The sequence below is a fragment of the Rhinolophus sinicus genome, chromosome 2 (genome assembly GCF_057876585.1).
Source record: "Rhinolophus sinicus isolate RSI-liver-muscle chromosome 2, RSI-T2T, whole genome shotgun sequence".
Lineage (NCBI taxonomy): Eukaryota > Metazoa > Chordata > Mammalia > Chiroptera > Rhinolophidae > Rhinolophus > Rhinolophus sinicus.
In genome coordinates, this window is record NC_142502.1 from 87876180 (window position 1) to 87902605 (window position 26426).

Here is a 26426-nt window from a genome sequence, read left to right on the forward strand (position 1 = left end):
ATTTACTGAATGAACCGTTCTTTAGGCCTAGACATATGGCACCAATTTCTTTCTGTTTGACAAGGTTGAGGGATAAAAGGAATAATGGTTTGGGGGTCAGGGGGTCTAGCTGTTCATGTTTGCTCTACTCAGTTAGCTGTGTAGCCTTGGCCAAGATATTCAACTACTCAGTGTCATTTTCCTCATAACGAAGATGGGTGGGAGGAGGTGACTTCCTGTCTCTCCACCTCTCCGGAAAATAAATAAATAAATAAATAAATAAATAAATAAATAAATAAAATGGGCAGTAGATGGACAGTACTTTGAAAACTGGCACATTAAAGTACTAGTAATATTTGAACTAAAAAACTCACATAAGGTTTATAACACACACACACACACACACACACACATATATGTTATATATATATTTCTGCCTTATAATTGATTTTAATGCAATCTTTGAAAACTGAACAGGAATTTAACATTTTTGGTTACATTTCTGGGACTCCTAATAATACCCTCTCCCCCAACCGCTTTATAAAGAGTTTAAATTAGACTCAGATTATAATGTAATTATTAAAAGTTCTATTTTAATATGAACTATTATTTAACTTTATTTTCATAATATGAGTATGTTATCTGTACCATGAATTCAGTTAATGTTTATAAGAAAGTGTTATAAAATGTTACATCATGTGTTGGACTATTTAGGAGAGTTGATCTTAAAGTTTTATCTCAGGTGCTTCTTTAAAACTATTTAGAAAAATAAAAGACAATTACTCTAAGAAAAAAGACGTGGAAAGAGAAATTACTACATCCATGGCAGTAATTTGATATTTTAGCCAAACATTGTGTATTTAGATTTTCCTTTTAAAAAGAAATCACAACTAAAGAACACATTCTTAAGGTGTGGTTTTGTTTACCTGTTTTGACTGAGGAAAACTACCCAGGATGCAGTAACGTTAAGGAAAACAATGAAATGATCTGTGTCTGGTGACTATTGCGATCCCCTGAAAACATACTAGAAACACATGTCAGGTGCCCATAACTAACCATTTAACTTTCAGGTAGGAGCTGTATGGATGAGCAGAGCAGCGCATGGGAGTGTCTCCAGCCTTCTAGGAACGGATCGGACACCAGCCATGCCCATTGCCCTCACGACTCCTTGAACCGTCTTCCACCTTCCCTGCTGGGTTCCCCCTCAGTGGAGGCTCCAGGGTGGTGCAGCCACCGTCCTACTCTGGGTTCTCATTATCTCCCACAGGAACCTCTGTAGGATATAGGCCTTTCCTCTGGTCCCTTTCTGCACGTCTCCATGACTGTTCCTAATGGTTCCCCACCCCTGCCACTTTTATTTTGTGTTCTAGTTATTCTGCTATCCTCTCAGGCCTTTGTGCTTCTGTACATGCCTGGAATGCTCATGCCACTGATGACCACCGGTCAACTCCTATTCATCCTTCATGTCCCAGCTCAGATTCTCCCTGAGATGCCTTCCTCTCTGGTGCTTCTTGGCCTATATTGCCACTGCACTTATAGTCCTCCATGGTAGCACCCTCCCTGCTGTATAGATACGATGTCCTGGTTTATATTACATGTCTCTCTGCCCACTAAACTGTAACGATCCTTTGAGGGCTGAGAATCTTTTATCACCTACCACTGTGCCGAGCACGCAGGAGATGTTCCAGTAACTTGTGGTTGAATAAACGAAGGAATGGAATGAAAATGTCAAAATAGTAGTAATAATAATAATAATAATAAACACTTATATGTGTTTATCACATGCCTGGCAGTGTTCTAGGCACTTCACAAATGTTAACTCATTTCAAGTTCCCAACAACTATCTGATGTTGGTGTTATTTCTTATCATTGTTCTCATTTTACAGATGAGGAAACAGAAGCCCAGAGAGATTAATGAATGTGTCCAAGGCTACACAGTAAATTTCAAAGTCAGGAAATAACCTGTAGCAGTTGGGCCTAGACACTGTGCTTTTAGCCATTATGCTTTCAAAAAATGCACTCTAAGACTAAACCCAAATATTTTTCGACAATATGCAACTACAGATACGCCATTGCAACACGGCTTTGCTCCATTAACAAAGATAATTTGCAGTTGGCTCTACAAAAGCAATCAGTACCATAAGCTTCTCAGTTCTTTGCCACTGAGTTACTTGTAAATCAGATTCGGTACTCTCCAAGAGAAGGAAACACGCCTGCAACAAAATCTGAGTGGAATCTATCAGACAACCCACGTGCGTCTGTAACCCAGATAAAAGTGATTATAAACATGACGGGCGTCTTTCATCTTAAAAAGATATGTGATTTGTTGTGACTGGCTTTGCAGAACTGGGGCAGCGAGATATTCCAATCATAAACCTCAAGAAAAGGTTGTTTATCAGCCTGTTAGAGGAAAGCACACCAACATTGAGAATAGTCACTGAATTCAGCTACACCGGTAGCATGCCAACTAAAAAGCCTCTCCCTGATTAACAAAATAGAGAATTGAATAAGAAGCTCCGTATTTGGGAAATGGACATAATTTGGTACTGATGACATTTTATCTGAAGGCCAAAGAGAAGCACTCCAAAGTAATGGTATTCCCTGGTCTATTATAAGGATCCCACTTGGAAGGACTACAAACCTGGAATAGCTGATTCCGTGGAAAAGCACTGGACGAGGAATAAGAAGTCCTGACTTCTAGTTCTAGCTCTACCACGAACTATGGAAATTTAGGCAAATCACTCAACCTCTCTACCCTTCAGTGCCCTAGTCCATAAAATAGGGGTATAATACTGTAAAATTCTGTAATTTATTTGGCCTGTGTTTTGCTTTGTATGGTAGACGATCAAGCAGTGTCCTAAAATCACCAACAAACAGGTCCTGTGACATCATCTCATGTCACTGTATTGGGGACTTACACAGATGGCAGGAAAGGAGCCTGCTGGTTGTTGGACAGAGAACAAAAGAGAAGGAATTTCCATCAAAAAGGGCAGAAGAAATGCTTCCAGAATCCACAGAAGCCCTGCCTCACACATCACTGCATAACCATAAATGGCTGAGAAGAACAGCAGTCAAAACGCCAACATGGTGTCCATTTGTAAGAACTAGAACCATGCTTTGAGCTGCCTTTGGTCTAACCAGAGACAGACGTGGAGTTGCAAACAGCCTCAGACACTGCCAGGATTTCCAGTCATCCATCAAGGAAAGGCTGCTGGGCTCACACCAGTCTTTGTAGCCACATCTGCCAAGTATCATATCACTATTTATAAAGTCATGTTTTAAAGAGTGGCACTACCGGCAGAATCCTATTATTAGCAGAGGTAATTTTAACATGGATTTAGATTCACCAATGGTCAACACATATCCTCTCCATATTTAAACAATCTAACAAACATAAATAGCATCTTGATATCCCAAAGTGGGAGATGTGATTTTATAAATTGTGATAAATACATATAATAGAATACTATGCACACATTCAAATAATTATGTAGATATATTTACATTTATTGTTATAGAAAGATGCATGTGAAATATATGTGTGTTCCATGGTTTTTTCACTGTAATCTCCTATGCACTTAGAACAGTAACTGGCTAGCTCATAGTCGATATTTAACAAAGATTTCCTGAGTAAATAAATAAATGAAAGACATTGTTACAAGGGAGAAGCCAATTAAAAGTATGTGTGCCATTTCTGTAAGCATATACCTATGGCACAGAAAAAGTATGGAATTGTATATAATCAAAACTTTAATTCAGATTTTGGTAAGTGGTGGGATTATGGGGAATTTTACTTTTTCTTCTGGGGTAGACACTAGCATTATAGTGCTTTTTAACAATGAACATTTACTACTTTTGTAGTTGGAAAAATGGCTATTGTTATTCTACAAATAGAAATGTTTGACATAAATACGTAAAACTTGGTCAAACATGATTAATTAGTACAATTAAGACACTCCCCCCCGACAAAAAAACACCCCAGCATCAAAAAGGAATACACCTGTTTGCATTATTCTATGAATTTTGAGCTCAATTAGTTAGCATACCATACTAATAAAATTATTAGGAGTAACCTAGTAACTTGCCATAATGTAAGCTAATGGTCCTGGGGGGGGTTAAAGGGGAAACAATATGTAACATCTCCTGTTAAGGCAGAAATCACATTCTCTTAGATTGGGAAAGCCAGTATATACAATATTGTCTTATTCTACAGCACACAAACCCAAATGGCTTTAATAAGCGAGTCCATCCCTGACCATGTGGGTACCTGGAGAGGCTGAACCCTGCCTATAAAAAAGGTGAGGTACCCCCATGTGCCACAGATGTGCCAGGAACACATGTCACTTTCTGGGCTCCGAATTTTTTCCCCTGTAACTCCCCATAATACTGACAGGAGACAGAAAAGACCATCTTAATTTGCTGCGGTGCCCTGGGGAAGATGAGCAGAGCATTATTTCCTCCAAGTGCCTTTTTCTCTTTCTCCAGCTGGAACTTTCCAGCTGGGATTCCTGAATTTTCTTTACTTCCCACATCTCAGCTAATCTCCTCACGTGAACAGGTATTGTTTCCCAAAGGCATCATCACAGACACAGAATGTACCTTCCAAAGGCGATAAACAGTATCTGTGTTTAATTCTAGTGGGAGAATTCGGAGATGCTGGGAACAGTTTAGAACACACTAAACAGTCTAAGGTCAAGAAGCTGGCTGTGTGATGATCAGTTTTCTTCAGAGACTTCTTGTTTGGGGAAAGGTAAGCACTGCTATCCGAAACACCTATTAATTAAGGCCTAGGGACACGAGTCTCCCTGGACTTTCCCTAAGAATGTAACTACAGGTTTCATTAGCATGCTTTGGCTTCAGTAGCACAGCCTCTTGGCTTAATCTACCCTCTCCTGCAGGAAGCTGCATCAACCATCCACAAACCTGCTGGGAGGGACCTGGGCCAGCTGAGGTGAACCCTGACGCGAGATTTCCACGGGCAGGAAATCAATCTTGAAAATGTACTTTCCATAGCAGAAGAATCTGATAACAAATTAAGTTTGCGTTGGAGCACTATGTAAGGAATGCAATTTCCCTCGCTATGAAAAGTTAACCCTTTTGCAGCTAATGCAGTGTACTCTCTGGGTGGTCCCAAGACCCAGACTTTTTATTTGCTACCAAGAATCAAGTAAGTTACTTCATTCTCAAATTCTCTTTAGATATCCTCAAGACCTTAGTAAGTTCAATTCCACGTTGGCCATGAAGGTGCCTTCTCCACCATCTTGGTTTCTTTTCTCCCTGAACACTTTCCTACCTATTCCCCGTGTTTGGTAACAGAACATCCGGATTTGCACACCGCTTCACTGCTGGGTGTGTAGACAGCCTGGTGTCTCCTATGTATCAGGTTGAAAGCTCCTTAAGACAGGAACATGGACTTAACCATCCTTTATTTCTCCTATCAGCCACTATCAGAGTAAAGGTGCCCCAGAATGCATCAATAGATAATTGTTCAAACACAAAGCGAAATAAGACTCTCCGTTGGCCCTCTTTGAATCTAAACGTAAAACTGGTAAGATCTGAGATAATTAAAATGGGAGGCATGTTTCAAAAGGAAACATTTGAATTGTATGTTGTTTATCTGTGCAGGGTTCATCTACATGGCAGGTATCCATAACAGTATTTAAATTAACTGGATTTCCAGTCACCAGCTCATTTCTGATCTGTCTCCTCCTACCATTGTTATTTTTGTGCTCAAGAATGCTTAAGCAAAGATGCTGGAAATAGAGAGGGCGGGGGGGGGGGGGGAGGAGGAAAAAAAACCAACAACAACATTGGAACAGGAATTAGGATACCTAGTTTTTCACTCTTGTTGCAGAGAAGAAGGCAGAAATGACTGTCCTGGTTCCCTGAACAAGCCACACTCATCGCATTGCCAATAATAACTGTACTTCTCTATGCCTGGCCAAGCCTGCTTCTGTCTCACATTCAGGCTCAGATAAAATCTCTGTGAAGTTTAGCAACAGCCCCAAGCAGAATTAAATATGCCCTGTTGCATCAAGCACATCCAATAACTGGTTGTGCGTGCACGTTCCTTTACAATAAATTGTGAAATTCATTGAGGTGCACAAGGCAGTTCCTCAAAAAAATGTTTAAAGTTTTTAGTTTGTGTTACTTGGCTGCGAGAATAACTGAAGCACAGAGAATTCAAAGCCTTAACCCAAATCAGTCCTAAGATATGGGCAGACCCCACTGTCTTCTGTGTCCCACGAACCCAGCCACCCCCATCTCAGAAAAAGAAAGCCCATCAAACATGAGTGGAAAAGGAAGAGCTGGATGGGAAGTGAGTGCCTGTCTGCCTCTGAGCTGATGACAGACTAGGAATCCTCGATCACTATAACATTATAGGTATATTATCTAAGCCACCTCTCCCAGAGCATTCCATGAGGTCTCTCCTAAAGGGACACCTGAAGACCCCTCTCCACTCCCCACTGTGTCCTCTTCTATAATTTGAAGTAGTAATTCATAATGAGTAGCTGACCTGGTTAAAAATCCTTGGTTATTCCAAAGGGGAGCTTTGTTTGAAAAGTCCGCCTACTCAACTCAGATCAGTAACTGTGAACCGTCAGACAGCTTTCATCTCCATTATGTTACAAGCACCCACCTGCCTAGCCTGCAAGTTCTACCACGGTGGTGAGTATTTATCACTCAGGGTTACTTTACGTCCACGATCTCAGATTTGAATGAAGTTCCTCCTTCCTGATCACAACACTCCCGACTTCCTCCTGTCCTGGTTTCCTCACACCTGCTAACACAATCGGGGCTCCCCAGAGCATCCAGTCCTCCAGCCTTTCTTCTCTTGGTCCACCTGCCTCATTTGTCCCCACTGCTATCCCAACACAAACTGGGTCCAGGGCCAGCCATTTCATTTCTACCCGGCCAGCACGCCTTACCCTTCACCCCCTCCCTGCGTGGACCTGCCTAGCCCCACCTTGGTGACACCTCACTCCTCTTTCCTTCCTCACCAGGTACTATGTACTGCTATTGAAAACTCATAAAACAATATGAGACCACCATGAATTCGTGCCTTTTAATCCTCGACCAAGACCTCACTACACCCATCTGGATGTCCCATCAGCGCCTTAAGCATTGTATGAATAAAATCAAACTTCCGCTGTACCTAATTCTAGTTATTGGTGTGACCAAAATCTCCCAATCACCAAGCAGTGAAAGCAAAGTAAAATTTCTCCTTTTCTTCCTCCATCCCTCAAGTCCCAGTCAGCAAATCCTTTTTTTTTTTTTTTCAAATTGCAGCGTATCCTAAATCTATTCCTTCTTTTCACTTCCCCCATATACCTACATACTGTCCCAGTTTATACTATGGGGATAGCCTCCAATCTTTGGCTCCAGTTCCGTCTTATTTGATTTGGCTAACATTCAGGTCAGATGATGAAACGCATATGTCCCGAAGCTGCTGGTCGTTCTCCCCTCTTTGCCAACTGAAGCTCACATTCCTGAGGCTGGCAGCCAAGCCTACCATGCCCTGGTCCCAATGGGCATCTTCAAATATCACCCACTGCTTGATTGCATGCAGAACAAAACAGAGTAAATACATCAGGGTGAAGGCCACATATTAAAGTACTGTCATGAATCTCCTGATTCCAAAGCTAAAATATATATATTTTAGCAAAGATTATATTCAAGTTTGAGAAACACTGATACACCATTTGCTACTCCTATACATGTCCTGTGACTTCCTTTTTTTTTTTTTTTTGAAATTATGACATACTTCTACAATACAGAAAAGTATAGAGGATAATACAATAAACAGCTATTTGTTAACTCTTAACATGTCATATTTACTTCAGATTTAAAAAAAAATATATGCATGTAGATATACATATATGAGTGTATGTATGTATACATGTATCTATGTTTATAAAACAAATACAACTGAAACCTAGCCTCTTGCGTCCACCCACTCCCTTCCCTTCCACCCCAGCACCAGTCTCTATACACTGAATTTGGTGTTTTTCATTCCCACTAATGTTTTCACAGGAAAACATTATGCCAGTCTTATAATTATATAACTACATGTAATGATATAATAAAATCATGAAATTAAATCTCCATAAATATATATGTTGTATATTTTTAACCTTTATATAAATTTGGTGCCTAACATGCTGCAGCCTTTCTTTCATTTAATGTGTGCTTTGTGTTTTCTGCACCTTAATTGCGACATGATTCTCTACTTGAGTCATTTTCTCTGCTGAATACTTTCCAAATACCACAATTTACCTGTCTATCCTCCCGTGGCTGGCCATGCAGGTTGTTTCCAGATACGGGCTGTGACAAAAAAGGCTCTGGTGTAGTTTGTACATGTCTTCTTGAGTGCATGCCTAGAAGGGGATTCCTCTTCATTCTTCGCTTAAGCTGTTCCCTCTTCCCCATCTCTACCTCAGAAAACTATCTGTCCCTCCTGGTACCTCTCAGATGCCAATTCTCCCATGCCTTCCGATTCTCCCAGTCAAAGCAAAACAGCCTCCATCCTTTGTCCTGCAAACTTCAGTTTGTATCACTTAAATTATGCCATTACCTATAACTTTGTCCTCGGTTTTATAGGTTTTATAGTTGTTTGGGTACTTTTCATATATCCCTAGAAGGACATGTTTCTTAAGTCCTGCTAGGGACACAGAGCAAGTACTGTGTCACATGGTATTAAATTCCTTCTCGTCCCCACTTAGAGCCTAAAACATATATATGCCCAGAGTGGACCCTCAATGAATTCTGTTGAATCCAGAGTTTTCCATCTTTTGCTATCACCACCTAATGACACATATCTATTGACAATAGTATAGACGTATGCTGCTACATTCACATGTATTATCATTTCACCATGAGGGTAAAGAGCAACCCGTCTCTATCATGGACCCTCTATGTTGGGAGAAACTGGAGGTACAGGGGGACCCTCTGATCTTGACCACCTGGGGCTAAATGACTGACTGTAGGCAGCTGCTTATGCGTAAAGGTCAAGGAAAATATCCCTCCTCCTCTCTTTACTGTCAAAACACCTAAAATACTACATTTATGCCAAAAATCTTGTAAGAATTTTGTTCAGTAAAGAAATCAAACATTGGGCAGATAAGAACATTACTGAAAAACAGGGAGGAGGGGCATTGTTGAGATTAGTGCTAGGCTAGTTTTCTAGGCCATCAAAGTTTATTGCCACTGGTGTAGACAGGACTTACAAATGAAATCTATTCCTCCTCCCTCCACCTCATCCTGAGACCTTACCAATTACTGTACAACTTGAGCGTGGGGAGGGAGTCACAGGCAGCCATGTGTGTTCTGAACGGCCAGTAATATAGCTTCAGAATCCTTGGCCAGAGACAGGGCTGAACAGGGGCAAAGGTGCCTGTCTACTCTCGTCCAAGCTCAGTGGCATTGGACTGGGGGCACGGCGAGGGACTTCCTCCTGATTCCAAAGTAGAGATTCATGTTCATTATACTTCTTTCTTATTAGACATGGAAAAGGTTACAAAACAAGATGTGGACAAATCAGTTCAAGAATCCCACGCTGCAAACCTCTTTCACTTTTTTCATGTGTACAAAGTATGGCTTAAATGATGGCAAGTTGATACCTGCTTATCCCAGCCTCATAAATTAGTAACAAAGCATGTCCAGGTCACAGGATTTTTTATAAGCAGCTCACAGTTCCATGCCATATGACCTACCTATGAAGAATAACTGAAATAAGTACTCTTGAGCTGCCCTCCCAGTTACGGGTTGACAGAAAGGTCAGCGGAAGCCTTGAAAATTGTCGTCTTAAGAAGGAGTTTAAAACTCCTATTGGAAATGGCTTACACCACAATATGCAGACTTAGGACGAACTAAAAAGTCAAACTCCTGATTGTCATCTCTAAGTTATAGAGTTTGATTGTAGAAAGGGCCAAGTATAAAAACAACCATTTTTCTTGACTGTAACATAACCTCAAGTCTCAGATGACATCTGATTATAATCTGTGCAAGTGCTACCTGAGTGTCCGGATTGTTTTTCCAATCCAGCTGAAATGCCCACGGCCATCGTTTCTGCATCAGCTGCCCACCAACGTAATCTTTACAGATATCCACCACTTGATCATTCCCCCAGCACCGCCACACACCACCTCAGGACCCTGGAAGATTTAGACACAGATTATAACAGCAGCCAAGGGACAGACAACTCTGGGTCCTTGCTCACGTCTCACCTTCTCAACTGCCCTACTGATCCAATACTGCATTTGCTCCCTCCCCAGCGCTCTTAGAGCCCCCTCACTCTGCTTTTTTTTTCTGTTCTCTGCAGCACTTTTCACCTTGTGACTTAATATATTTTTGCTCATACCTTTTTTTTTTTTTTTTTTACAATTGTGGTTAAATATACGTAACCTAAAATTTCCCATCTTGACCCCCTTTAAATGTACAGTTCAGTAGCGTGAAATACACTTACATTGTGGTGCAACCAACCTCTACAACCCTGTTCATTTTGTAGAACGACCACGCTGTACATATTAAACAAAAACTTCCCGTTCCTTCCTTCCTCCATCCCCTGGCAAACACCCTTTTGCATTCAGTTTATGAATTTGATTACTCGATACCTCGTATAAGCGGAATCATACAGTATTTGTCTTTTGGTGATTGGCTTATTTCACTTGGCATAATGTCCACCAGGTTCATCCAAGTTGCAGCATGTTTCTGGATTTCCCTACTTTTTAAAAATGAACAATATTATTAATATATCGTATGCATATGCTATATTTTGTTTATCCACTCATCCATTGACGGACACTGGGTTGCTTCCACCTTTGGCCATTGTGAATAATGCTGCTATGAACATAGGTATGTCAGTATCTCTCTAAGACCCTGCTTTCAATTCTTACTGATATATACTCAGAAGTGGAATTTCTGGATCATTGGTAATTCTATGCTTTTTTTCTTTTGTTGAGGACCATAGCAGCTGCACCATTTTACATTCTCACTAACAGTGCACAGTGAATTCCAATTTCTCTGCACCCATATCAAACTTACTATTATCTGGGTTGTTGTTTTTTAATTGTAGCCATCCTGTTGGGTTCAGTGATGTTAACATATTATTTTTATTTATTATATTTATTGTTTGTCCTCCCTAGTCCTACTGTTTATCCAGAACATAAGCCCCACTTGCAGAGGGCTCTTTGTCTATTTTGTTCATTGATGTATCCCATACACCTAGAACAGTACTTGGCATAGAGTAAATGCTCAGTAAATATACATTGTAAGAATGAATGAATGAATTGTGAAAGAAAGATACACTGGAAGTATACTTTATTTTCCTTGTTTCTATGTCAAAATATCAATTTGGCTTTGAATGTGTGTGTGTGTGTGTGTGTGTGTGTGTGTGTATACACAAACACATTACCTTTATTCAAACTATTTACGACCTTATGAAAGCAAGTATACATTTAACAAATATTTGTTGAATGTTTACTATGTGCCATTATTATGTTTAATATCATTCAGATGAAAATTCTGAAGCACATGGAATTTAGTTTTTCTGGAGAGCTCACAAGAAATCTGTAACAAAACCAAGGACAGAATCTGTATTGCAGTACATGGAAAACTTAGTTAGTTATTCTCTGGCCAGGGTCTATCTGATGCCCATTTGATATCTGCTCATTTGTAACAATGATACCTCAAAATGAACACAACCAAGAGAGAACTGAGCTTCCTCTACTGAACCTGCTTCTGTCCCATGCTCCTTGTTCCTCTATCTCAGTAAACGGCTGCGCCCAGGTCCTCAAGCCAGAAGCCAGAGAGAGAGTCTTCCTTCATCTTAACCTGGTACTCCACTTTATCTAGTCACCAGTAATAATTATAACAATATATTGAGCAATTATTCTATGCTAGGCACAGTTCTAAGTCCTTTGAATGTTATTAACTCATTTATTCCTCACAACTCTATGAAATGGAGTTGAAGTGTTCAGAACAGGCTTCCCCATGACATGCTGCTTTGTACATGGACTATTTTAAGACAATCCAGACCTCGTGGGTTCAAGAGAAACTTTATCTCTCCCTTAAAATATTTAAATTAGGGACTCTGTCCATAATAACAGTTATTCCCAGAGATAACTTTTTATAATCTATCTACAGGGCAGGGCAAACATCTAATTACTGAATTTCTGCTGTTCTTATTGTCTTGCGAATTACCCTCCACCCTTCTGAAGCCCCAGGGTGCCTTACCTCATTTCCAGGATGTCACATATACCTCATTTTTACCTTTCTGTCCCGTTGCCCAAAGTCACCCAGACAGGAAGCAGTGGAGCCAGAATCTGTACCCAGGAAGCCTTGCTCCAGATGCCGTGACCTGAACTTTTGCACGATTCAGGCAATGTTGTCTCAACCTCATTTACTGAAAATCATTCTAAAACATACTTGTTCACTTTCCTAAATGTGTAAGTGAAAGTAATTTTGATAATTCACAACTATCTAGGTTCTTCACCTCCTTCTGTATATCAATGATCAGTGCAGCTTGGATCACGCAGTACTAACCAAGGGTCAAGAAGATTGGAAGGTTTCTCTGGTGAGCCTAGGGCCCAACTAGGAAGTTGTTCTTAAATGTTCTGATAGGACTTTACTTTCCTGTGTTTTGATGTGTGTGTTTTTTTTTTCTTTTTTAAGTGGACTATGTCAGTAAGAATTAGCATAATTGAAGACTTTGATTAATCAAAGCTATATTGCAGTAGATACACGGTCATCAATGTCAATAAGATACATCCATTATAGTAAACATCATTTAAAAACGCACAACTTTTTCTTCTTTGAGGTTGTGTCGCTTTTGGAGGCAAAGTGAGCTAGAAGACAGAAGGCCCAAATCCTACTATTATCAAATTAAGTGAAACACATATTTCAAAATAAACCACAATCCTTCTGGCACCAGTAGTGCCATCTGTAAACTGAGAATAATAAAAGTCAACAATTTGAGATTTCTGAATTAATGTTGAAAAAAAAACACACCACGAATGTAATTACAAGCCTAAGACAAGATGACTGCAGGTCCAGAAAGTATCACTTTCCAAGCTTTAAGCTTATTCAGTGTATAATAGCCATCAATACATAAGTTTACCACTGAGTTAACATTCCAATAAGATGCTTTTAAATAAGATGATTTTAAAACCCTAAAGGGTGCATTTTAAAGTCCCCAGGGTGTCTTTAGAGAACAAAAGATACAGTACCAGCCAGAAGCTACTCTGGCAAGTTCCACAGGTCATATGGTCTTGGGAAGAGACAAGTGCTTATTGTTACAGAAAATTCAAGGTCAATACTTGCAGTTTAATTTCCACCACCCCAGCTCTCTCTTTGACAAAGGGTTGTAGTATCCACTGAAAAGTTGCAATTATTCCCCAACTCGCTATTTCAGCCTCACCAGCCATTCATCCCCTTTGGAGACTTCAGCTACTTCGGACCACTTTGTGATTCCCAAAAAACAAAGGCAAACAATGTTTGTTTGTTTGTTTTTTAACCCTTTTCATATGACATCCAAAAAGATGGAGAATGTAAAGAATAATAGTAAGCCAGAAGTTACTTCAGCTTAAGTATAATTTTTTGATATGCATTGCTAGATAAAAGTACACACTTAAGGGGAAGGAGAATTCTAAATCTAACCTGATTCTTAAATAATACCTTTAAAATACTTGGCCAATCTAATGCTTGGTTCCCCACCCCTAACTCCCCCAATATCTAGTTGAGACTCCTGAAATGGAAAACTACCTCTGCCAATCCTTGATGGTGAATCAGAGCATTCCAAAATGAGCATTGATTTGACTTTGTCTTGCAAAAGAATGTTCTGTTGATTAAAACAAGAGAAAACCACACTTGTGCCCTTAATCATGCAGACAGCAGCCTGGCATCCTCTGTCAATCTTCCTGGAGCAGCCCGTGCAGCTTATGCCCACACAGTTTACCAGAAGGTAATGATTTCTGGGGAATACAGACTGGCCCAAGCCATTCCTATAGCCCAGTATATTATTTGTAATGTCGTATGAATATTTAAAACATCTTCTGTCAAGGAACTCCTGTTTCTTTATAGGCATTATCTGAATACCCTCCAAACTTCTTCAAAAATAAAGACAATTGGTAGTTATCTGAGAGTGAGTTAATTATAACTAGGCAGTAAGTTTCTTGCTTTTGCATCTCATTAAACTACACTGAATCTCAATTCAGCTTAATATAACTGCTATAGCAGATTAGGAACTCCTTAAGGACAGGCTCTGTGCTTCCATTTCCTTATATTCCCCTTGAGCATGAAGCATTCCATTTCTCCCATAAAAAAGAATACACCTACTATCGGTTGAAAAGGGAGTGTCAAGGACCGTTAAGTCCTCCATAAATCATCAACGTTTAAAACATTTCCCCTTGTCACCTGCGTTCCAGAAAGGGTTTAGCATTCTTGGGTGGTAACATTTCCCCTCCCTTTGATCTGATTCTTGATGAAAGAGGAGAGCTGGTCCCTAGCTGTCAGTGACTTAATGTGACCACAAGAGAGGCTCACAGGATTTTGGTACGGGAAGGGCTTTAAAGACCATTTACTGAGAAAACAGCAAAGAGGTTTCAACCCTCGTTCCAACCTGGTTGGTAAGGGCTTCCTTGGAGTCCTGTATTGAGAGGCATCAGGCCTGGGCCAAGCTCAGAGGAAGAGGTGCTGTGATGGATGTACCATGATGGACACCGGGCTCAGGAGGAGGCACAGAGCCATGCATTTGCCACCCCTAAGCAACTTGCGGTCCACTGTTCTCCCCACTCAACTTTTAGAAAAAGCAGAAGTCACATCAATCATAAAAAACTATTTTGGGATAGCTACAATGAATGTTTAAAGAAAATACGAGATGTTCCCTGAAAAGGATACCAGCTGAGGTCCTCACTGGCATGTCCCAGAGAGAGCCAAAGGTGAAATTTCTAAGCTCTTCCTGACAAGTACCTCAACTGCACCCTTGCAAGTACCACCTTTTAGTGTCCCATGAGCAAGAGGGTTAAGAAGGAGCTGGGGAGTTCTTCAGCAGTTACATGGCTGTGATGGGACTGCGTGGGGGAGGGGGAAGAAAAAGAGACTGAGGTTTGAGAACCAAGCAAATGTCACTGATCCCAAAGCCAAAGGAAAGCATTAAGCAGAAAAATGAATGCAATGCTTGTTTTGATAGGGAAAGTGGAGAATCAGTTTCTTGAAATTGGACTAGCAAAGCTTTCTTGAGAGTATTCAGTCAATAGTATTCACTTGCTTTCTGCTTTGTTCTTAACACTGATGGACCAGGCAGGCGCATACAAGGCAAACGGCATGGTTCCTTCCATAGATTTTATATATAATCTCTCTCCCTCTCCCCTGAGGTGGGCTTGGACACCAGAGACCAGGTCAGCTCTCTGGAGTGGCAGAATTGGCCTCCCAACATCTACTGTGTTGTCAGCCAACTGGCTCCCAGGTGAGGAGAACGTCTTTGGCAGTAACAGTAGTACACAGCAGGCAAGAGACCTCAAGAAAAGGCAAGAGGAGGCAGATATGTGATTCTGGAGACAAATAAATACAATTAGCTGTGCTAGAAACAAACTGAAAAGACTCAATGGGAAGACTCCGATTTCTTCTGCCAAGAGAGAAAACCAACGGAAGATTCATTTTAATAGAAGCCTTTTACTTGCTTGGCAGCCCAATGACTGTCATATTTTCTGTCAAGTCCTTTTCATTGTGGGTTTCTCCAATATTTCAAACACTCTCACAATAATGGTACTTTATCCGTTTTGCTGCCCAAACAGGATCCACCAATATTTCAGGCTGTTTCTTTCATTTCTGGAGATGACAGTTCCAAGCCTTTCACAGCTATTCTGTCCCTACATACATAAACAGACCCCGTTTGCAGCAAGGGTTGGGTGGCTGAATTAACAGAAATCAGTAGTCATGCTTCTGATAGTTTGTACTTCTACTCCCGGAATCCAATTCCATCTTGTAGGATTAGCTACAGCGGAGGGGTCTGGTGGCAATCATGTAGCATGATGGTTAATAGGATGGGCTCTGGAGACAGGCAACTTGGGTTTGAATCCTGACTTTGCAACTTACAAGCTGGGTGACCTTGGGCAAGTCATTTAATCTCCGTGTGTCTCATTGTTTTCATCTATAAAATAAGGACATAATGGTACCTGATTTATAGTAAGGTTGCAGTGAAGTTTAAAGAATTATTATAAAAGACTCCTTATCTTTTAGAAATACATTTTGAAATGCTCGTAAAAAATGATATATCTGCAGTTTACTACAAAATCATTTGGAGGTAAGATATATACCAAGAAGTTGGCCCTAAGTTGATAATTGTTGAAGTCGGCGGATGGCCATGTGAGGGTTTATTATATCATTCTGTCTGTTTCAAATTTCCTGTAACAGGAAAGTTTAAGAGACAGAGAAGATACTACAGGTAAAACTGCTAGCACACCATATGTGTTCAATAAATGTAATCTGTTATATATCAGAGAGGGTCTTGAAGGCATTGTTCCTAAGCAAAAAAGCACCAGGATAGCAGCCAGCCCTCTAGAGACATGGGTGGTTCTGGGGCCAGCAATGGAGGTGGGGGTGGGGGTGGGACAGGGGGTTGCATTGAGAACTTCACCGTCACGCTAGGCCATCCATTATTGCCCATTCTTTTCACCATCTATACTGTTTTCAATTGATTATTATTAGTTTTTTATGCTTTGAAAGTTTTCTTAATCAACCACACCATTAAATATTCACTACCCCACTTTTAGTCAGACACACATAAGCACAAGTCTGGATTTTGAGTTAGAGTTTAAATGAGCTGGTGGGTGGATCCAAATTGAGCTGGTATATCCCAGCTGAAAGCAAAGCACTTCCTAGTTTTAATGGCCTGTGCAGCTATTTGACACCCATATATACGTGGTTTTTTTTTTAAAATAATGCATTTTATTATTTTTTAAAACTTTTATTTATTTTAAGTGTGTTTTTCCAGGACCCATCAGCTCCAAGTCAAGTAGTTGTTTCAATCTAGTTGTGGAGGGTGCAGCTCACCCTGGCCCATGCGTGGATCGAACCGGCAACCCTGGTGTTACAAGCATAGTGCTCTAACCAACTGAGCTAACCGGCCACCCCCATATATGCCGTTTTGTAGGCATATGAAATAATTAAAAATAGTTCTATGCACCTCCCTCCTCCCCTGCCCTCTACCACCAGAGTCTATGCCTCCAGTAGGTTCAGGGAATCATTTATATAAATTCAGAGTCAGTCCCAGAAACTCCCAGTTTCTGGAAACTCTTAGATATGTGATGAGCAGGAGGTACAGGAAATCTCACCCTGGACCAATTCCAGGCTAGATATGCACTCTAAGACAGCCCATAATTAAACCAAACTCATCAACCCCATGCCCTCTTCACAGACAAGGAATCTCCAGCTCCAGCTCTGACACTTGCTAACTAACTATAATGGCCTTGGGCTAGCCACTTGGTCTTCATTTTCTCCTCGATAAACTAGAATATCTCCCTCCGAAGGTTGTTTCAGGGATGAGAGAGAATGTCGAGTGTGATGTATGATGCCTGAACACAGTAATTGCTCAGCACACAGTAGCAATTTTGCATCTCTATACGTCTTCATGTACACACAGATGGATTATAATTACCTCCTCTGGAATTTAGTTAATATATTTAGACAGTGGTTCTCCAGGTCATGAGACATATCACAGCCACATAATTATAAATGGCATAATGTTTTCTTTTTCTTTCCTATGACAAAATTTTAATGGAGCTGCAATTCATCTTCACAGAGCTGCCGTGTAGATAATCAGGTTATTGGCATCGATACCTACACGTCCTCTTCTCTGTGGTTCCCTCTTCTCCTTTCACAAATGTCTTGTGACAATATCTTTTAAATTAAAAAAATATATAAAAAGTAAAAAGTCATGAGAAAAATAGAGCCAAATTCAAGTCTCACGAGGCCATTCTTATTACTATTATGAGACACTTGCCGAATGTCCATTATCTACAAATTGTCAAGAGGGTCAATACAGGTTAAACTGCTAGCACACAGCACGTGCTCCATCAATGTAATCTGTTATATATCAGAGAAGGTCACAGAGGCATTGTCCCTAGGTCAAAGAAGCACCAGGATAGTAGCCTGCCTCTCTAGAAACATGGATGGTCTGGGAACAGCCAGATGGATGAGATGGGTGTAAATAATAAAGCTGGAGCTCCATTAGCAAAGTCTGAATCCACTCTTTGGTGATCCAGTCTTCTCCACAGAAGTTTAGGGCTCATCCAAAACCTTTGTCTTATCCTTACCTTAACCGTATCTAAAACCAGCACGCTCTCTCCCCTTATCCTGTTTTATTGTTCTTCATAGCATTGTTCACTACCGAAAAGAATATATTTCTTGATTTATTTTTTTATTATCTGTCGCCTCCCAAGAGAATATGTTACATGCAAGCAGGGGTCTTGATCATCTCTGAGTCACCAACACTAAAACTGTGCCAAGCACAGAGCAGACCCTTGAAAATGTTTTTCATGATTTCATTTCTTTTTCTCCAAACACTCAACTGCAAAAGGAAAGCTAGATCTGAAATATTGCCCTATGTATTCCTTATGTAGCTGACCACTGTGAACCAGTGCAGAAGACAGAATCTAAGTGAATTAATTAAAACACATTAATACGTGAAGGGGTGCGTCATGCTATGGAAAGAAATGAAGCAGAACAAAGTGATTTCCTCATGGCCTTCCATACACATGTACCATTCTGATTTTGGCCTCTGTTGTTGCCTAAGCTGTTTCTCCATGAGAAATGCACACTTCTCCATCTGAATGTTAACCCTCTTTCAAGATTTCACACAGCTTGATTCTCCTGAATTACACTCTGACTGTAAGAGCACACATTGACTTTGTCCTTTTCTAAACTGAGTGGCACACACCTACCACCAGTGTTTCAAGGCCCAGCACTTAGCTCTAAACAGTCTAAAGTTTTCTTTCTCTTTCACGTGAGAAAAATAATTTGATGCTCCAAATGAATCATAGGCTCCTTAAGCACAAGAACCATGCCTCACGCTCCTCTTGTTTCCTTCAAAGTATCTAGCATAGTGTTAGGCACTTATTAAATGGTCAAAAAAATCCCTATAGATGCACATCTCTGCTGCTCTGGCATGATTCCATATACACCCCCAAGAATATTTCCTTTTTCTCCCTCTTCCTCCCAAGTACTCTTCTGTCAGAGTGACTCTTCAACTACAAAGATCTAAAATGATTAACACCCCAGATGAGACAGAAAATTGTCAGGGACTCTATGAATTGATAGCAGCAACCAAGAAAGTAGCATTACTTCTGGGGACATAAGCCACAAACAACAAATCAGAATGTTTTAAAGAGAGAAAAAAACGGCCATGCAAGTCAAGAAATACCTATAGCACTTTGAGAACTAACCTGAGCCTCTTCATCCAACTGAGATTTGATGACCCTGTTTCTATCTTCCTGAAATGTTACGTAGTTTCAGTGACATTGTTGGAGCTTCACCTGGACCTGCCTGTCTGGGTGACATTCTAGTACTGCAACCAATTCCAACCTGGGCCTTAACACAGGCAGGAAACTGACTTAATTCTACTTTCTAAAGTACTCAGGACTCATGGCAACTCAAGAGAATAACGTTAATGCCTTTATCTGGCTTAAGTGCAGGAACAGAATAGCTAAGATGGGACTCCTGGAATGAATTCTTTGGACAGAATTAAATACACCATGGAGAATACACATTTTCTCATTCAAGAGCCATTACACTCCAATGCTGATATTTACATCATCTTCCCTTTTCTTCCACATTTTATACAACATTGCTTTTTAGAATAAGCCTGAGACAAAAATGAGAAGACGGTCTTCACCAGCAAAAAGTGTCATTTCTCACAAAAGTATGATCTACAGGCAATATTCAGTAGAGTAAGTGTATTTTAATTCCATCTTCAACTGGTTTGGGTAAGTGTAGCCCAAACCAAACCAGTGCCCCACCTTTGGAGAAGTGTGGTTTCAAAATACAATGTGGGAAAATGTGAAATCTAATTCTTCCCCTCTAACCTTCTGAGAAGGTAACCAACCAGTGTCCTCCTATTGACGTGTGGCTTGAGCTTTGCTTTGGCCTGGTGAGTTTAGCCCTGGGCACACGTATTAAAAGGCCATGATAAATACTTTCCCCATCTACCTATGAAGTGGAGGGTCATCTCTAAAACTTACCTCAAAACTGTAGCTTCCATAAAGGCAGGGATTGCATTATTGGTCATCATTCTATCCCCAGTGTGTATCACAGGCCCAGGCCCTTAATATTTGATGAATGAATGAATGAATGAATGAATGAATGAATGAATGAATGAACAACATAAGCTTTGGTTCTCAGACCACTATGAAGCCCATCAAGATCTCACTCCACAAAGGTTAGTGTTCACATTCCTCCTCAGCCACGACTACCTAAGCCACACCATGAATTTCAGTAATATGTGGCATTAAGTATCACAAACAACCCGGGCCAGTCTCCATAAAGTAGGTCTGGCAGCAGAGAGGGCTTTCCTCCCTTAATCACTGGGTGGGTGGAGGTGGGAAGGTTCCAACAACACACATAAAGAAAGGTGAATGGAAGCTACAAGTACTAAGGGGTAATGGACTGAATGTCTGTGTACCATCCTCCCATCCCCCCTAATTCTTATGTTGAAGCCCTAATCCCCAATGTGATGATATTTGAATCTGGGGCCTTTGGGAAGTAGTAAGGTTTAGATGAGGTCATTAGGATTGGGTCCCCACGATGGGTTTAGTAGAGAAAGAGAGCAGAGCGCTTACTCTCTTGCTCTCTAGGGCATTCACTCAGCACTCACTGTCTGTCTTTCTGCCATATGAGGACACAGCAAGCCAGGAAGCCATCTGCAAACCAGGAAGAGGGCTCTCACCAGGAACTGAATCTACTGGCACTTTGATCTTGGACTTCTTAGTCTCCAGTACTGTGAGAAATAAATTCCTGTTGTTTAAGCTACCAAGTCTGTGGCATTTTGTTATGGCAGCCTGAGCTGACTAAGACACACGGCCATTTCCCTGCTACTTAAACTGCCCCTAGAGACAGGCGTCTAGAAGCTACAGAAATGCCAACAAATGCATACTGAGGCAACAGAGAGCACAGATAAAGAATATGGGCTTGCTGTCAGAGCTCTGCTCCTTGGACATGTCCCAAATTCTCTGTACCTCAGTTTCCTCATTTGGGAAAGGGTGGTAATAACTGCAATCTCACTGAATTGTTCTGAGAATTAAATGAAGTAATCCTGACACTCGGAAATGCTCAGTCAATAACTATTTTTACAAGGCTGAAACCAGCCTCATGTTCTAGTTGCAGTTCCTTTCCACAGGGTCTGCTAAACCAGATGAGACAGAAAGATGTGGTCAACGGAGCCCTGTGGCAGTAATCAGAAGCCCTGGGTGTGAGTCCCTGTTTTTGCCATTTTCTCATTGTGACTTTGACAAATTTCCTACCCTTTCCAACTCCAAGTGAAAAAATCAGTATGATGCTATCTGCTCTCTGGGCCTCATAGGATGGTTGCAAAAGTCGTATTTGACAAGGTATATATATATAAGAGCACTTTGAAATCTGTCCAGCCGATGCTCGCACAGAAATATTGCAAGAGGTAAATTTGTCAGTATTAATTAAATACCTCTAAGGCTCTCAGACAATGTTTTTCAAACTTTTTTTAACTGCAACCCATTAGAAGAAACATATTTAACATTGCAACAGGCATATGTTCATCACTAAACCAAAAGCTTAAATAATACGTACGTCACTGATATTTTTAATTCGATTCTTTTTTCTTTGTTTGTTTTTTAATGCAGATCATTAATTTCACAAAGCACGGTCCCAACCCTCAATTCTCACTGGGCATCAGAATCATCTGAGGAGCCTTTAAAAAATCTGATGCCCAGGCCATACCCTCTGAGATTCTCAATCAATGGTTTGGAGTGAGGCCTGGGCATCAGCATTCTTAGATAGCCCCAGCTGATTCTATTGTCCAGTCAGGACTGAGCACCACGGAACTAACAGTTTCTAGCTCACTGCTGGGTTATTTACATCCTGTCTGCTGAACACTCTCTGCCCCAGCATGTTGCCCCACCCCCACGGCGCTGAAGCTCTGCTGGTAACTGCGAGTGGATTACTCGATCACGTGGCTTCAGTGTGCTCCAGGAAAACAGAAAGGAATGAAGATCAAAGTGGAGCCTGGACTTTATGGGAGGCCTCCTTTCTCCTCCCATATGGCTGGGTAACTCCATGCAGAACAAAAACTGGAGAGGATTTGGAGGATTTTGCTAAAAGTGAATGAACTCTACGGGAAGTTTTTGCTTGAGTAGGAGGGGTTAAGGAAAAGTAAAGGGAAACTGCCAGACCTCCTTGCCTGCTCTGACCATACAAAGACTGGGGTCTCAGGAAAGCCTGGAGATAAGCTCAGTGGAAGGGGCCTTCATGCCTGGCTCTCTCCTTCCAAGTGCAGCTCAGGTGAAACAGAAAGCTCCTCCACCCTCAGCTCATCTTTGCTCTACGTAACAGAGATCTGGGGGACGGTCCTGTTCACCTGGTTGGAGTGATTTGCAGCCTATGCTTTGCTGCCTAGCAGACCCAGGCCAGAACCTGAGTCAGAATGCAGAAGGAACCACAGATGCTGAAGGCCATAAGTCTATCTCCCTGCCCTTTTTTTGGACACAGGGATGCAATCAAGAAACCTGGACTGATTCTGTACACCCTCAGTTAAAAAACCAAAGCTGTATCTGTTTGAGAATTTACTAACCAGGCATAATACAAGAGTTCCCATTTACTGGGTGCCTTCTGTGTGCTAAGTAGCTCATTTAATTCCACAGTATCTCTTCAGACATGCATTGGAAGAAAGAGGAGATGTGAAGTTAATTTTTCACATTGTGTGCCATGGAATTCCGAGGCTGAAATGAATTTTTTTTAGAAATTCCCTTCCCCTTGCTTCTATACAGATCCTTTCACATAAAACCTCAAGTATCAGGCATTAACTACACACGTGGATTAAGTGACTTTCTGGGTATCTTTGTGAGAGAGAGAGAGAGAGAGAGAGAGAGAGAGAGAGAGAGAGAGAGAGAGAGAGAGAGAGAGAGAAAACAAATCTCTTGTTTGTTTTCTGTAAAAATGCAGTGACGGAAACAGCCTGGTAAAGAGTACCTACCTGCAAGGGGAAAAGAAAGGCTTATTTTGTCCAGGTCAATAGGCCATAAAGTATAACAATAAGATGACAGACCAATTTTTTTACACACCTACCAGAGCATAAACACCCAAATGAACACTTCAATTACCTTCCAATCCTAAACACATACACATGCCTTTACTGGATGTCCCTTTTGGAACTGCCAGTACTTCAAGAGGACTCTCATTACTTTAATGGGCATATTTCCTATTACAACCTTGGCTCCCCACTTTAGAGGCCACAGTTGGCCCCACACTATGCTTGGCTCTTTCCCAACTGAGGAAGGTTTGCCATCAGGAGGCAATTCAGTTAAATGTGTTGCAAACTCTGAAGGCAGCTCCAAAGCTGTTCCAAAAATTATTCTCAGCAATGACAGCATCACAGCTTGCCAAGATGAGGCTTCTGAAGGGAAGAAATACTCACTTGAATGTATAAATACTGGCATATTTATTTTAACATTTGGATAAAGAATTGGAAGAGTGGGTTAGCTTTACGTCCAAGCGAATACATATGCTGCTGCAATAATGATAATGCAGAATTTGTGCAAAGTTCTGACCACCCTCTTAATGAAAAAAGGCTTGTCTTGAAATGATACTTGTAAAATGCATAAATTGCTTTCCCGTTAACTTGCATAATTATTGAAGATTTCCTTTTCATGAAGAAACACAAGCAAACAAACAAAAAATGGCCCAACAAACGCTAGCTGGCAACAGAGTCCTTGATCCTCCCAGGAAGCTCAAATCACAGTGTCTGTCAGAAGATGGACCTGTATCCAGGGCACTGAAGGAAAGGAGTAGGGGGCATCTCTCTTCCCCTGGCCTCCCAAAACCCAGGAACCTTCCAATAGAGAAATCCACATAATAGAATTCCAGGCCTTCCTGAATTATCATTACACTAAATAATTACCATACATACAGAGAGCCTGCACCAAAGATAAACAAACAAACAAAAAAACAGACACTGCACTGGTCATTTGTTTATCTTTAGACACACACTTGGATACCTATCCACTGAGGTCCTATGCAGCCTAGCTCCCTGCCAGGTGACCTGGTCAAGGGTACAGCAGTCTAAGGGTGGTTACAGACTGTGGACATCTTAAGAGGGCAAAGGCAGTCCACCTTCAGAGTAGGTAACTTCCTATTAACTTCAGTAAGAGAGCCTTCAATCAACACGAACAATCCAAACACTGTACAATACTCCTCGTGTTTACTTTGTTTAGGAATGCAGTGCATTTGTGGGCGGTGTGTGTGTATGCCCGACGCTGCTAAATTTCTTCCAGATTTTACTTAAAAACAGCCTCTCACATTGTACAGGCGAGTGGAGAGCAAGCAGCACATGTGGATCTAAAAATTACACACACCTTTATGAGTTATGCCTAAGGCACACGCACAGGTAGATCTTACGTGTACAGTTGAAATCTCACTCTATAACTATTATTTTAAGCTCAGACTCTTCTCATCCTGTCCCTGACCAAAATCACTTCTAACCCAGCTCAGCAATACAGGACGCAACAAAGAGCTAAGCCAGTCCGGGACGCTGGGTCACCCCCTTGTCAGTCAGTACCTGGGGGACCTCATCGCCTTTAGTTCCCCGCATCAGGTCAGCAAGGTGCACCCCTCTCTAGTCTCCCCCGCCTAAGTTCCTACCACTCCTCCGAGGTTGCTGGGGTGTGGGAGCCCCACCTGGGGTTGCCCGGTCTTGCTCTCTCGAGTGGCTGCCCTCTTGAGGTGTCCATAACCCCATTCCATCGAGGGGGGTGCGTTCCCTTGGCCGAGACATTCTCGGAGTCCCTGCCTCACCACCCACCCGGTCAACTCGGATCCCCAAGCCTCGGCGTTCCATCTCTCTAACGCCCTATTCTTTATAACCTAACCAGCCGCCCCCCCGCCGACCCCCACCCCCACCCCCGCGGCTTTCCGCACAACTCTGCTTCCCGCGTCCACCTTCTCGGAGAAGCCCCTTCCACCTTTCCCCGGAGCCACAAGCCAGCCCCACCCTACCCTTTCCGGGGCTCCCCTCCCGCCCCGCCTGCCTCGGGTTTCCTCTGCTCCGCACTCCTCTCTGGGATTCTGTTCTCCTCCGCCCGGCGGAGGGCGCCCCAAGAATGCCGACAGGGCACCCCTTGGGTTCTCCACGCCCGGGTTCCCGCACCGGAGACCCTCCCACCCAACGTCGTGGTCCTGACGCCTCAGCTCTCCGGGCTCGGGCTCCGAGACTCCCCGACATCGGGGTCCTGACCCGCCGCCTCGTCCTCGGGGTTGGGGTTCTGGAAGTCCCCAACAGTCGGACACTTACAACCCCCACCTCCCGCCGGACTCCGATTCCTTAACATCGCGATTCCGGACTCGGGTTCTGGGGCTCCCCTACGTCGCGATCCTGTCATCCCCGCCCCGCGGGCTCTCGCTCCAGGGCTCCCCAAGATCGCGATCCTGATCCCGCGCCCGACCCTCTCCGCTCCTCCAGCGCTGGGACTCACTGTCAGGGGCAGCGGCTGAGTCAGTGCACGCAGCCCAGCCCGGCCCAGTCCGCGCTCCCGCTGGGTTCTCAGATACGAGCTTTCCGCTGGCGGCTGTGACCCGGACCCGCTCAGCGCAGGGGAGCGGCTGGGAGAAGGGGACTGTCCGGGGCGGGCGCCGCCCAGCTCCGCCCCTTCCCGGCCCGGGGGCGGGATGCACAGACCAGTGCACCCACAGCTGCGGCCGGTGCTGCCGCGGCGGAGGAAGTTGACTGACGCCTCTTCCTTCATCCAGGGCTGAGACCCGCACAGCCCCCTTTCAGCTGCGAAAGGCCGGAGGAGTTGAGAAAGAGATATGTTAACTCCAGTCCAATTCTTTCCAAGAATCCACCCCAGGGGGCCATCTCCTAAGTCCTTCAGGAGGGGGAGAAACAAGAATAAACTTCATCATCGACCTCAAGAATGATCCTAATCCTGGCCTTCTCTCCCCAATCTCATCTGCACCTTCAGGGTCTATGAAATCGTTATTACACACCCAGGAGGGCCCCTGAAATACACTCGTAACTCACGCACCAGACAAACACCTTTTACACTGACATTCTGGGAACCCATTTCTATACCATGTATCCTCAACCCACAGCACTCTCTGCCCGGTCCTTGTATAGCAATGATCTACACATAAAGCAGTGGGGGAGAAGAGGAAATTCCACATCTACTCCCAGACTGACTCCTCACCCACCGTACTATCTGTATTTTACC

At 42.4% G+C, this 26426-nt stretch overlaps 1 protein-coding gene across 4 annotated transcripts in view; it reads right to left on the reverse strand.

The window, feature by feature from the left end:
- Positions 1-25845, reverse strand: part of PAQR8 (progestin and adipoQ receptor family member 8) — a 36500-nt gene extending 10655 nt beyond the window's left edge. Inside the window, exon 1 of one of the 4 annotated variants that reach the window (XM_019734710.3) lies at positions 25689-25845. The gene's annotated coding sequence lies outside the window, so the exon portion shown is untranslated. Of the gene's footprint in view, positions 1-9993; positions 10155-25507; positions 25653-25688 lie in introns of those variants that run through there. The other 3 variants (XM_074333070.2, XM_074333071.2, XM_019734712.3) reach the window with 3 other exon arrangements.
- Between the last annotated feature and the right edge of the window lie 581 nt (positions 25846-26426).